This window comes from Lithobates pipiens, unplaced genomic scaffold (genome assembly GCF_037356315.1).
Source record: "Lithobates pipiens isolate NorthernLeopardFrog02 unplaced genomic scaffold, aLitPip1_a1.2 Scaffold_3, whole genome shotgun sequence".
Lineage (NCBI taxonomy): Eukaryota > Metazoa > Chordata > Amphibia > Anura > Ranidae > Lithobates > Lithobates pipiens.
The window spans coordinates 192,531,726-192,544,069 of record NW_027507790.1 but is presented as its reverse complement, the minus strand read 5'-3'; the positions used below and the strand labels follow the sequence as shown (position 1 = coordinate 192,544,069).

The following is a 12,344-nucleotide window of genomic DNA, read 5'->3' as shown; positions in this document are numbered from 1 at the left end:
TGCAGAAACTCATTATAATTGGCTGTATGTGGCAGTAGTATATTCCCAAAAATGTCCACGTGCATGAGCCCTTATACAAATATTTTAGAACAAATAATGCAATAATTTGGAATTTAGAGCCTGGAGGAAATGCTTAGTGCAGTGTAACACTTTAGACTTTTTTTTTTTTTTTTTCAGGGAATGCACAAATGTACTCCCCAACTACCACAACTTATACAATAAAGTTTCCTGCATTTGGGAAAATCACAGGGATCAACACTGCCAAATTGCAATGGTCTCACTCTTGAAGAACCACCTTCATGAAAATAGGTGTCTCCCCATTAGGTATGCATCTTTTTTTTTTTTTTTTTTTAATAAAGGAGTATACATTCTGCCAAAAAGGGGGACAATGATAGAAAAAAAAAAAAGGGATACAGGGATTTGGCCCAAAAGAAGGGCTGTGCCTACAAATTATGGACAGTTGAGTTTTATGCAGTACAGCTGGTCAGTGGCAGCTTTTGACAAGCCATACATTACCTGACTTAGGAAATGGTCATTTACACTTTTGTGGATTAGTGCAGCGCATTTAAAGTAGAACTGAAGACAAAGCTTTTCCATTTTGTATAGAGACAGGGAGGGTTATAACCCCTTTCAATGTGTATTTTGACCATCTATGACCAATTGTGAAGATTTACCTTCACTCCTGTCCCATAGCCAAAACAGGAAATCCCTGAAAATTCGGAGAATCTCCTGGGGGCACCAGAAAGTGTCACCATTGGAAGATTTCCCCTCTATTACTTTTCTGGGGACAATCTACAATGAGATTTTTTTATCTTTACTGTAACTTCCAATGATAGGGGTAAACAGTACAAATAGAAAGGGTGAATTTATCTAACAGGGACACAGATAGCAATAAAAACTGACAGGTGTTTTAATCCCTCTCTACTCTCCTGCTGGCTCTATGCTTAGTGCCTTATCTAATAAAATGAGAGTAATCTCCCATCTCTGACTTTTATCCTATAGGTAAGCCTATAATAAGGTACAGTAGAACCTTGGATTACGAGCATAATCTGTTCCAGAAGCATGCTTGTAATCCAAAGCATTTATATCCAAGTGAGTTTCCCCATGGGAATCCATGGAAACTCAGATAATTGGTTCCACAGTCAGTGCTGGTGTATGCAGTACCACATTTGGCCAGAGGTGTGGGGCGCTCTGAGACACTCAGGAATGGAGCGTTTCCGAGCGTCTCCGGTGCCCCCACACCTCTGGCCAAATGCAGTACTACACATCCCAGCGGCTTGAATGCTGCTCATCTTACAAGACAACGCTTGCAGAGTCAGGATTCAAAAATAAATAAAAATAGCTCGTATTGCGAAAACGCTCGTCTACCACGTTACTTGCAATCCAAGGTTTCAGTGTATAATATTACCTATAGGTACTGTAAATATCTTCTAAATTGCACCGTTTAGGAGATCTTTACTGCATACGCAGTTGATGTCATCGGTGCATGCGCTCTGAAGGAACGTCCATCTACCCTATGCAGCTGCGGGAGTGACATCATTGCGGCTCCAGCCAGTGACAAAGCCAGAATCCACAGACCCGGAAGGAAGAAGGGTGAAGATGGACGTGGCCTCCAGCGGTGATAGCGCATCGCTGGAAGGCTTCGTTTTCAGGTAACTGTCACACCCTTTAAGCACCTTCTTCCATAGGGATCGATGTTAAATATCAAGAAAAATCTAAAATTCACTGCAATTTACCTGTAGTAAATAATAAATGCAGAGATGCCATTAGGTTCTAATAGTACAACTTATTTGACCATAGCTAGAAATATACGCAAGTATAGTTTATGGAGCAACAATCCTCCAGCATTCTGAAACTCTAAAAAGGGACATACTTTTTTTATCGTGTGTGTGTGTGTGTGTGTGTGTGTGTGTGTGTGTGTATATATGTGTGTATATATGTGTGTATATATTTTATTTAAAGCCAACTCCACCCATTAAATCATTTTTCAGTTTTATGTAAGTGTCAATGGTGTCCACCATTAGCAGTGTACTCTACATTATGAAAAATTCTTCAGGAAGGCAGGACACCATGATTTGATGGTCATGCTAGTGAAATGGGTGTTCTGATGGTAAGAGCGCCCATAGAGAAAAGGCGGCAGTTTTTGATTTATCTAGGCAGAAACCATGCAAAATTGAATCAGTCTGTGATGGTGTTGGCCTTTAACTCTGCTTGCACAACAACCATGTTGAGAGCTAAATTCCCAGAGTCCCCATATATGTTAATCTACTTCAACTATATGGTCAAATAGCCAATTTCTGCAAGCAGTTTATCAGATATCAGCTCTCCTGGGATAACAAAGTAGAATATAAGTTCTGAAAATATGTAAGCAGTAAAAATTGTCCAACATGCTGATAATACAATAACACAAAAAAATTATCATGAAAGACTGCTAGAGACCGCTGCCAATAATTAACAAAATTGTTGGGGAAAGGGTTGTAAATAAATGTATAATAAAAAAAAAAAAAAAAAAAAAAAAAAAAAGAGAAGAAGTGCGTCCACCTCCGCCAGGCTTTGATACTTTCAAAGTCACTAATCAGAAACAACTATTCATAGCAGGAAAGCCAGGGGATATTCAGAAGTTCTTATCTACAAATTTCTTCTAAGTCAGTGGCTCAAAATACTGTAGTAACTGAGTCGTCATACGAGGCAAAAAGATAGCATTTTATTTTCGAAGGAGATAAACATTGCTTCTCTCATGACAGATTACCTTTTATGAGACTGTTTACAGCTACCTGTGTAAAGCTAGCCATACAGACCAAAATCAGTTCACCATCCATGTTAGTTAAGACCATTGTATTCAGACAGCCAACACCCACAACTGTAGGACTATAGGCAAAACTTTTTTTTTCATTTTGGATAGACCAAGAGAAGGTTATAACCCGTCAGATTATAATTTTTTGTCATCTGTGTCTCATTTGAAGAGATTTTCCTTCACTTTCTATCACATAGCCAAACAGGAAGTGAGAGGAAATTCCTGCAAATTAAGGGAATTCCTTGGGAACGTCCAGGTCACCAGAAGTAGTGTCCCCATTGGAAGATTTCCCCTTTTCTGGGGACAACCCAAAAATTGGGATTTTCATTTACTTAAATTTCAATGATAACGGTAAACAGCACAAATAGAGAGGTTGAATCTCCTTAACGGGGGCACAGACAGCAATAAAACCTGACAAGTGATCTAATCCCTCACCAGACTAATCAAAGCCGATTCCCCCGATTCTTCAGTTGAGTATTTTTGAGCTGAGTGGTGCAGACAAGGCCACCCCTCAACTCCAATTTTAAATGATTCAGCAGGAATCAATAAAACGTCAAGTTGTTCATGAGCAGTATAAAGCCAGCTTAAATTCAATAGCCAGAAATACATTGTAGCTCTGCTTTAAAACCTCAATAACCTCAGTGACCTGCTATTCCTGCTCGTCAGTAGCAAGTAGGTCTTCAAGGAAAATGCCCGTGCCTACACATTGTCCATTACACACATCAATGCAGATAGAAGGCATCCAATTCAATCTCCAGCACCATGCAAAAAAAGCGTTTTCATTGCTTAAAAACTGGCCACAACAGTTAGGGATCACCTTTTCAAGACTGGTGTCTATGGCAGCTGCTTTTGGTAGATTGACCCCGATGTATGCAGACAGAACAGTCCACCCTTCAAACAACTTTTGTCAGTTTTATCTCTTACAAGAGTTGGGAATAACATGGCTGTTAAAAAAGAATGGCCCTCGCTAGACTCATCATCTACAGTAAATTTTAAGCATTCATAAAATTTGTCCCCGTCACCACACACAATATCACCCCCTATAGCAATGCAGTGTACCTCTGAAGGTTCACAACACACTTCCTGAAAGCCTTGTAAATGTAAAAATATTACATATTTTGATCAACCATATACAGTGCCTTGAAAGTATTCAAACCCCTTGAAATTTTCCACATTTTGTCATGTTACAATCTAAAACGTAAATGTATTTTATTGGGATTTTATGTGATAGACCAACACAAAGTGGCACATAATTGTTAAGTGGAAGTAAATGCTAAATTGTTTTCCACATTTTTTACAAATAAATATCTGAAAAGTTTGGTGTGCATTTGTATTTAGCCCCTTTTACTCTGATACCCCTAACTAAAATCTAGGGGAATCAATAGCCTTCAGAAGGCACCTTATTAGTAAATAGTGTCCATCTGTGTGTAATTTAATTTCAGTATAAATACAGCTGTTCTGTGAAGCCCACAGAGGTTTCTCAGAGAACTTTAGTGAACAAACAGCATCATAAAGGCCAAGGAACACACCAGACAGGCCAGGGATAAAAGTTGGGGACAAGTTTAAAGCAGGGTTAGGTTATAAAAAATACCCCAAGCTTTAAACATACCATGGAGCACTGTTTAATCCATCATCCAAAAATGGAAAGAGTATGGCACAACTGCAAACCTACCAAGACATGGCCGTCCACCTAAACTGACAGGTCAGGCAAGGAGACCATTAATCAGAGAAGCAGCCAAGAGGCCCATGGTAACCTGCAGAGATCCACAGCTCAGGTGAGAGAATAGGTGCAAAGGACAACTATTAGTCATGCACTCAACAAATCTGGCCTTTAGGATTCACATTATTGTGAATTGGATGCGGGTTCCTAGCATCCAATTCACAATAGCAAGAGATTTTACCTGGCTCTCTATGGAGCCAGTTCACATATCTTCACTACGGCTCCGATGTGAATTTGCACAGGAGCCCTGTGCGTCTTTTGGTCCATTTCAGGTCTGAATTCAGCCCAAAATTTGGGCTGAAATCGGACCTTAAATGGTGTACGGGGAAGCACCGGACCCCTGCTGTGAGCCGCATGCAAAGATAGTGCGAACCTAGCCTTATGGAAGAGTGGCAGGATGAAAGCCATTGTTGAAAGAAAGCCATAAGTCCCATTTGCAGTTTTCAAGAAGCCATGTGGTGGACACAGCAAATATGTGGAAGAAGGTGCTTTGGTTAGAAGAGACCAAAATTGAACTACTTCGCCTAAAAGCAAATGCTATGTGTGGCAGAAAACTAACACTGTACATCACCCTAAAAACTTTCTTCAGCAGGGACAGGAAAGCTGGTCAGAGTTAATGGGAAGAAGGATGGAAACAAATACAGGGCTAGCTTACAAGAAAACCTGTTAGAGTCTGCAAAAGTCTTGAGACTGGGGCAGAGGTTCACCTTCCAGCAGGATAAAAACCCTAAACATACAGGTGGAGCTACCCTGGAATGGTTTAGATCAAAGCATATTCTTGTGTTAGAATGGCCCAGTCAAAGTCCAGACCTAAATCCAATTGAGAATCTGTGGCAAGACTTAAATTGTTGTAGACACTCTCTCCATGCAATCTGACAGAACTCAAGCTATTTTGCTAAGAAGAATGGGCAGAAATGCCACTCTAAAGGTGTGCAAAGCTGGTAGAGACATCCCCAAAAAGACTTGCAGCTCTAATTGCAGTGAAAGGTAGTCCATATCCTTAGTCTGTTTGTCTTCAGAAAACTGTTTGTGGGCTTTCTTGTGCATCATCTTTAGAAGAGGCTTCTTTCTGGGACGACAGCCATGCAGACCAATTTGATGCAGTGTGCGGCATATGGTCTGAGCACTGACAGGCTGACCCCCCACCCCTTCAACCACCACAGCAATGCTGGCAACACTCATACGTCCATTTCCCAAAGACAACCTTTAGATATGATGCTGTGCACATGCACTCAACTTCTTTAGTCGACCATGGTGAGGCCTGTTCCGATTGGAACCTGTCCTGTTAAACTGCTGTATGGTCTTGGCCACCATGCTCAACTCAGTTTCAGGATCTTGGCAATCTTCTTATAGCCTAGGCCATCTTTATGTAGAGCAACAATTCTTTTTTTTCAGATCCTCAGAGAGTTCTTTGCCATGAGGTGCCATGTTGAACTTCCAATGACTAGTATGAGAGAGTGAGAGCGATAACACCAAATTTAACACACCTGCTCCCCATTCACACCTGAGACCATGTAACACTAATGAGTCACATGACACTGGGGTGTGAAAATGGCTAATTGGACCCAATTTGGACATTTTCACTTAGGGGTGTACTCACTTTTGTTGCCAGTGGTTTATACATTAATGGCTGCGTGTTGAGTTATTTTAAGGGGACAGCAAAATTACACTGTTATACAAGCTGTACACTCACTACTTTACATTGTAGCAAAGTGTAATTTCTTCAGTGTTTCAACATGAAAAGATATAATGAAATATTTACAAAAATGGGAGGGGTGTACTCACTTTTGTGAGATACTGTATGTACTAACAATTTGGGTTATTGGAAAGCCAGAGGAATTTTTTGTACCCTACTAACCCAGTCCATTGAGGTTCAAATCGAACCCTGGACCGTATGGCTGGTCACTGAGACATATCTTAAATCACAGTCACTTATGTAAATGTTATTTTATCTTGGTCCTAGTCTTTTTTTTTGTCAGTGGTTTAAAAACAAATATTGATATTTAAAAAAACAAGAATAAAAAAAAAAAAGAAAGTCTAACATGCCTCAAATGTCCATTCTTTCCAACCCTTGTATCTATATGACAATTTAGGATGTGGCATAGTGTATCATTGGTTGTGCTGTCCACAGTGCCACCCTGTGGTGACAACATCAATATATTAAATCCTTCATATGATGTATACTACATCTGAGCAACACACACCAAAAACCCTATTCAATTCATTTTTGATATTCAAAGCAAATGCCCCCATCCATCCATGTCTCCATGTTTAAACTTGCAGACAAATCAGTTTAAAAAAAAAAAAACAACAGTCTAGCATCCTGGCCATGGCCATCTTGAGTAAGGGCAGATGATTAATGTTATAGGCATGCAGTAGGATGTGATTAGCTGAGAAAACCCCTTCTCCCCTCCTGAAGACTCCTGGGATATATGACATCAATTTGCCTAGGCCTGGAAACCAAGAATTAAATGAAGAAATGTAGAAACAACAAAAAAAGTTTAAAACAAGTAAATATGATATCTCTTTACTAATGCTGGTAGCATAAGGATTAAAAATAGTCAATGTTGTTTGAGAGAGTCCAGTTCCATTTTAAATGAGAAATTTCATGATATCGAAAAGAAAATCTGAAGCTTCTTTCACATTGGCCATTGTGGTGCTGCATCCAGATCTATACTTCTCACGGATCTGGATGGGTCACAACTCTGGGCTATCACACATATTGGATCCTTATTGTCCAGTGTGTATGCACCTGGATTCTGTTGCCCTGGACTCTAAAGTATTTGCATCCAGGGTATGACCACAGGCGCTAATCAGGTGTAACCCTTCATTTCGATAGGTACATGTGATCCGTGCCTCCCCAGCCAACTGCTATTCATATTTTTGTACCCATCCAGAAAGTAGAGGGTGGATGCATTGCTAGCATACATGGAACTCCTTTGAGATGCAGCCATCCATGAAAGGGGAGGGTGATCCTCTGCATCCAGAAGAATGAAATCCCCAATGTAAGCCATGATTCCAAAATGGGCCCGCTCCCCCCTGTGCATTGCATAAATTAGGGACACACCAGTGTGACACTGTACTTTGTCAACCTCTAATGTCACTAAAAGAATCATGTTTCTATCCTTTATTTAGGTGCCAGAGAGTGTACAATATCAGTCCGCAAACTTCGGAATGAATCAGAGGAAAGCAGCAGCAGGAAGGAGTCTATAACAGGGCTTTGTGGATTTGGAGCCTACGGAGACTGCCTCAGTTTTGTAACAATGATAAAAGGAAATTTGAGGTATCGCTGACTATAGACAAGCAGTCTGTAAGGAGTATACAGTAACTGCCTCTTGTCTAAACAATCCTTAGACACAAATAGCTTGTCGTTATAATTCAAGGATTTTTTTTTGGCTACAAGACACTAAATGTCAAATAAAAAAAAAAGTTCCCTGTTTTGCACAAGCCGTTGCTTTAGTGTTTTTACACCATGGTGTCAGAAATGTCTTCTGGAGATTGTTTGAAATTAATGCTTGCTTTGGTAAAACTAATTGCTGTCAAAGCCCATGGACGACTCCCGTGCCTCCCGTGATTTCGTGTCACTGATTTATCTCTGCCTCTTTATTGCCTGATATTTTTCTACAACTGGATCTGCCATTTATGTCGTCATTAAAGATTTTCTTGTTTGGGTGCAGTTGTGTTGATTAGTATGCTAATAAGTAATGACATTAGACCAGATTATTAAAGTCTCTGAAGTCAAACAGGGATAGCCAAGAAACCGCCTTTAGCAATTGAAGACTAAACAACCTCTACCGGTCCCTGAGAAATGTAGCAACGTATAACCATATATACTTGGAATACTGATAGCTCACTCAATCTGAGCCCAGCCAGTAATCTTTCTGTATTTTTGAATACAAAATATTAGGCAGAAGAATAGATAACTAACTTTCAAGACAACTGTGATAAAATACCATTGCTGCCTGTAATAAAAATAAAAAACAAAATGTACCAGTACTTGCAGACAAAAACATGTTTGTGTGCTTACAGGCCTATCTTAAAAAGAGAGTATAACTAAAGCTGTTATTTCAGTTTTTAGTAGATGTTGGAGGTTCCTCACTTTAAAATGTTTTATATTTTATGTACAGTACATTGGGAACACTATTGTCGAGATGTACTCGAGTTCTTGGGTCTGCCTATCTTCTATAGCTTTTATGAGACGTTCCACTCGCCGTATTACATTTTTGGTCAATCTTATTTTATTAGTTTTAAGAAGTAAGAAACAATACAGACAAAAATTACCGTGAAACTTAATATATACTGGCTTACACGGTGAGACAAGTAATGAATGAATGCAGAGGTAGAGTGTTATTCAAACAGATCGTGAAAGAGCAGGCTGAGCCATATCAAGCCTACCCAACAACCTTACAACAGGTACACCACAATAGGGCCCTCAATTCCTGTAATGGTTAAGTGTGGGATGTCAACTGGCCCCCTCCAGATGAAAGCCTGTGTTATCCAAAAAAACTAATTTGAGAGGGAACTAAAGAGAATTAAGAAGTAAAGTAAAAGAATAAGGCACAAAAGAAAATCATCGCCATCAAGTTACCAAGGGGTAGTGGGGAGAGGGGGATATAATTCCACAACATCCCCAGAAAAGGAAGAAATTCTGCTACAGGATTACCAGATCTCAACTCCTGAGAATAGGAGGCGTTAATGGCTCCTCCTAACAAGTTAAACAAAAAATTGCTCCATTCGGTCATCCTGCTGCTAGAAGGCATTCTAAGGTCATGACAGAGTCTAACACCCATTCCACCAGTGCGTTACATCTGGAAGTAGCATGGATTTCGAAGAACTGCTGCTCTGGCGGTTGTTTGAAAATGTCCTAGAATGTCTCTTTTGGTATATTTATTGGAATCTGGTATCAGAATAAGTTGATTTTATTTTTGGAACGGTTGTCCAGATCACTCTGAAATATATACAGTAGATGCCCTATATCCCAACCAAGTATGAGGGGCATTCCTGCACATACAAGTTATAAAATTAACGCTATGACATCATCAAATATTTGACAAAGACTGATAAAAAAAATTGGGGAACAGCTGGCAATGAATGCCATCGAGTGAGGATTTTGACGTTCTTAGGCCTTTCTGGCTATAATTAGCCTATGGGAAAATATAAAGGTTTTCTCCATTCCTCAGTGCCAATTGTAGCAAGCAGTTCCTTCTCCCAAGCATCGGTATAGTTAAAGCATGACTAAAGGTAAAACTTATTTTAGTTATAGAGTGGAGAGGGAGTTAAACCCCTGCCTGATTTTTTTTTATTGCTCTCTGTTTCCCTGTTGAGGAGATTCACCCTCTCCATTTGTCCTGTTTACCATTTTCACTTAACCACTTCAATACAGGGCACTTTCACCCCCTTCCTTCCCAGCCCAATTTTCAGCTTTCAGCGCTCTAGCGCTTTCAGTGACAATTGCGCGGTCATGCTACACTGTACCCAAATGAAATTGTTATCATTTTGTTCGCACAAATAGAGCTTTATTTTGGTGGTATTTATTCACGACTCCGTTTTTTTTTTGTTGCGATATAAGCGCAAAAAAAGCGGAAATTTGGGAAAAAAACAATATTTTCTTTTTTCTATTTGAAAAGAAATCCAATAAAATCAAATTTTGTCATAAATTTAAGCCAAAATGTATTCTGCTACATGTTTTTGGTAAAAAAAATTCCGTTAAGTGTATAATAATTGGTTTGTGTGATCACGGACATATGTACGCAAATGATCATGTACATATGTGTGCAGGTGATCACGTACATATGTGTGCAGATAATCATTGGGACATGTGATTTTAGTGGGACATATGTGGGGGACATGTTTTTATTATTAGGGACATGTGTTTTTATTATTTGGGGACATGTATGTTTTGGGACATGTGTGTTTTGGGGACATATGTGGGGACTGTGTTTGTACTGTGTGGTGTGTTGTGTGTTGACACTACACTGATGATCAGTGAGTAAAAAGCTGTGAAAAGCAGCCCATACTCACTGATCATCAGCCGGCTGCAGCGATCCGCTCTCCTCTCCTCTGCGATGACTTCCGTGTGAGGAGAGGAGAGCCGATTGCCTAGCAACCGGCTGTTTGTTTACATCACATGACGGCCGTGATTGGACACGGCCGTCATGTGATCAGGAGGGCCAATCACAGAGCCCTCCTGCCGATCTGAGATGTGCTGTGTCCGGGTGACACGAGCACATCGGGATCGCGCCGCTGCGCGGGCGCGCGCGCGCGATCCCGCTACTCCTGAAGGACGTTCCTGAATGTCCTATCAGGAGCAGGCGGCTCCCACCCGGCCGTATATATACATTGGCCGGGTGGGAAGTGGTTAAAGAGAAAGAAAATCCAAAATCTTGGGTTATTCCCATTACAGTAATAGAGGGCAAATCTTTCAATGGGGACACTAGTTCTGGTTACAACCAGGGATTCCCTGACTTTGGAAGGATTTACTCCCACTTCTTGTTTGGACTTTGGGACAGAAAGGAAATCCTCCCAATGGGACACAGAGGGCAAAAAAACAAAACAGAGATTACTATATTTGAAATGATTTTGTCTTTAGTTCTACTTTAAAGGCGGAGCTTCACCCAAAAGGGAAGTTAAGCCTTAAGACCTCCTCCCCCCTCCTGTTTACAAAATTGAACTTTTTTGGGGGGAGGGGGAACAGATACTTGGCTTTGGACAGGTACCCACTCCCACTTCAGCTTGGATCGCCTAGGCAACCCAAGAGAGAGAACATTTTCTCTGCAGTCTTCTGGGATGCGCCACAGGTCCCAGAACACTGTGGGACCATTTGTAAGCATGAGCATTGCTCACGCATGCTCAGTGGGCACTGCCTGAAAAGCCGCAAACTGTCACATCCGAGTGCCCACAATTTAGATGCCAGCGTTTGGGAAAGAACACCAATGGAGAGAATGGTTTGGGTGAGCACATAGAGGGATCCTGGGACAGGTGAGTGTGTTTATTAAAAAAAAAAAAAACTGTAGCTGCTGACTTTTAAAGAGGAAGTAAACCCTGGTGGGTTTTACTCCCTCTTTATTTCCCTGCAAAGGTAAAGCATAATGGGCTACTGTGCACTGCATAGTAGCCCATTATGTGTCACTTATCTGAAACCGAAGCCTGCGATTTGCCCGATGTCCCCACTAGCAGTAAGCTTCCATCTTCACTCCTCTTCCTTCTGGGGCCGTGAACTGTGGCTCTGTGACTGGTTGGAGTCATGTGACGTCACTCCCGCACGGGGGTACAACCACTTTAATAGACACTAAAATTACTGGAACTCCTCTTTAAGCAGGCAGGACCATAAAAAGTCACCAAGATAGAGTATATTTGGGATCTAATATGTTTTTGGTGGGCACAGAAGAGTAAATCATCAAAATGAGTAGGATGAGACCACAATATTAATCTATTGGAAATTGAATAGACAGAAGGGCCAGGAGCCCAAAACTTCCCAGAAAAAAAAAAAATCCTCTACATACGATATGATATTAGGCTTCATGCACATGAGCACAAAGTCCTTTAGCGCCATGTGTAGGGTTGTGCTTATGCGTCTGGGAAAGGACATGTGCATAAGGATCTGTACAGCTGCTGCATCATTGATTTTGACAGGCAGGCTGCATGGAATCCTTGCCATTCCCCTGACATAAAAACACAACCCTCCACTAAGGTCTACCATATGAACTCATGTGAATGAAGCCTTACAGAAGTGTCCAAGAATGCAAAGCAGACAGGAGCAGATTAGTAATGCAGAAAATCGGAAGCGAGCCATACAAGCATCAAAATTCGGCCAGTTCAGCAGAGACCAGC

At 40.8% G+C, this 12,344-nt stretch overlaps 1 protein-coding gene and 1 non-coding gene across 5 annotated transcripts in view; both read right to left on the bottom strand.

Moving 5' to 3' along the window:
* The window catches only part of MAST4 (microtubule associated serine/threonine kinase family member 4), an 831,319-nt gene that overhangs the window by 228,178 nt on the left and 590,797 nt on the right, over positions 1 to 12,344 (bottom strand). The gene's annotated exons all lie outside the window — the stretch shown is intronic.
* On the bottom strand, positions 174 to 332 carry LOC143941732 (U1 spliceosomal RNA). The gene has a single exon (XR_013264410.1). It is a non-coding gene; the product is annotated as a U1 spliceosomal RNA (small nuclear RNA).